This window comes from Triticum aestivum, chromosome 1D (genome assembly GCF_018294505.1).
Source record: "Triticum aestivum cultivar Chinese Spring chromosome 1D, IWGSC CS RefSeq v2.1, whole genome shotgun sequence".
In the NCBI taxonomy this organism is placed as follows: domain Eukaryota; kingdom Viridiplantae; phylum Streptophyta; class Magnoliopsida; order Poales; family Poaceae; genus Triticum; species Triticum aestivum.
In genome coordinates this window covers 464,418,422-464,420,770 of record NC_057796.1, presented here as the reverse complement: position 1 = coordinate 464,420,770, position 2,349 = coordinate 464,418,422, and positions in this window count along the sequence as shown.

The window sequence follows — 2,349 nt, the reverse complement described above, 5'->3', positions numbered from 1 at the left end:
ATCTCCGACAGAGGAGATGGTTGGAGCTCATTAAGGACTATGATATGAGATTGCATTATCACCCAGGAAAGGCTAACGTAGTAGCAGACGCGTTGAGCCGCAAGAGTCATGTCAACACCCTCATGACTGGAGAGTTACCTCAGGAGTTAGCAGAGGACCTTCGCGAGCTATGTTTGGAGATAGTCCCAAGAGGCTATCTGGCGACACTGGAGATTCAGTCTACCTTGATGGAAAGGATCAGAGAAGCCTAGAAGACAGATAAGGAGATTGACGAGATAAAGGAGAAGATGAGCAAAGGAAAAGCTAAGGGATTTCGTGAGGATGAGCACGATACCTTATGGTTTGAGGACCGCGTTTATGTGCCAAATGATCCGGAGATCAGGAAGTTGATTTTGCAAGAGGCCCATGATTCACCGTATTCGATCCACCCAGGGAATACCAAGATGTATTTGGATCTGAAAAATACTTTCTGGTGGACAGGAATGAAGAAGGATATTGCAGAATATGTAGCAGTTTGTGATGTATGTCAGCGAGTGAAGGCAGAGCATCAGAAGCCAGCAGGATTGCTACAACCATTGCCAATACCCGAATGGAAGTGGGATAAAATAGGCATGGATTTTATCACCGGATTGCCAAGGACTCGTTCAGGCTATGACTCAATATGGGTTGTAGTCGACCGTTTGACAAAAGTGGCTCATTTCATTCCAGTGAAGACCACTTACACCAGTGCTAAGTTGGCGAAGATATACATGACCAGGATAGTATGTTTGCATGGAGTTCCGAGGACCATTGTATCAGACAGAGGAACCCAGTTTACCTCGAAGTTTTGGAATCAGTTACATGAAACCTTGGGAACCAGGCTAGAGTTTAGTACAGCCTTTCACCCACAGACAGATGGACAGACCGAGAGAGTCAATCAGATTTTGGAAGATATGCTAAGAGCTTGTGCGCTAGATTATGGATCTAGTTGGGACGACAATTTGCCATATGCAGAGTTTTCTTACAACAACAGTTATCAAACCAGTTTGAAGATGGCCCCTTTCGAAGCTTTGTACGGAAGGAGGTGTAGAACACCGTTGTTATGGGACGAGGTTGGAGACCGTCAGTTGTTTGGACCAGATTTGATTAAGGAGTCTGAACAGAAAGTGAGGTTGATTCGCGACAGGCTCAAGGTAGCCCAGTCTAGGCAGAAGAGTTATGCTGATTCTAAACGAAAGGAGACAGTCCACGAAGTCGGAGACAGAGTGTATCTTCGAGTATCACCACTTCGAGGAGTGAAGCGCTTTGGAGTTAAGGGAAAGTTAGCGCCCCGTTTTATCGGACCATACCGAGTTTTGGAACGTATGGGAGAAGTTGCCTACAAGCTGGAATTGCCTGAAGGATTGTCTGGAGTGCATGATGTATTCCACGTTTCACAGTTGAAGAAGTGCCACGCAGAGATGGCTGAGATACCACTGAGAGATACTGTGCCACTGGAAGCGATTCAGCTGGAAAGTGATTTGACCTATGAGGAGAAACCAGTTAAGATTCTCGAGTATGCCAGCCGAGTCACCCGCAGTAAGGTTATCAAGTTTTGCAAAGTCCAGTGGAGTCACCACACGGAAGATGAAGCCACCTGGGAGCGGGAGGAAGATCTACGGAAGGACCACTCTCACCTGTTTTCTAGCCAACCCGAATCTCGAGGGCGAGATTCATCTTAAGGGGGGTAGGTTTGTAACATCCCAAATTTTCAATTTGGAATGTTATACATAGATCATACAATGCATAGCATATTTTCTTGCATTTTGACAAATCCTCGATAAATCCTAAGCAACTCAAGGACCCTCGGAGAGAGTTGGGGATTTTCTCGATTTTTCATTTGATTTTTTTATCAAATAATAAAACGAGGATTTTGGTTTTAATTATTTTCTCTCCGAAAAAATATTTCATTTTAAAAATAAATGAGAGGAGAAAATATGACTTCTCCAAAACAATTGAAATATTGGAGGAAAAATATTAAAATCATATATTGGAGTTTATTTGGATTTTATTTGCAAATTTTAATTGCATTAAAAAATTGCATGTTTTCAAAACTTCATTTTTGTGTCAAAACAATGTTCACCCTGTTCTAATTATTTTAACTAGACGTGGAAAATTTGTTTTATATTTTTTGGATTTTTATTTATTTTTCTATGAATTTTTCGGCGGAATGTTTAAAAAAAACGCGTCGCGCCCGACCGGGCCGAGGCCCAGCCGAGCGGCCGGCCCATCCCGCCGCGTCTCCTCCGCGCGTACGCCGCCACCGCCGTGTCCAGCTCGGACTCCGCCGGAGCCCCGCCGCCTTGCCCCCTCCTCCAAGCAGGCACCCCC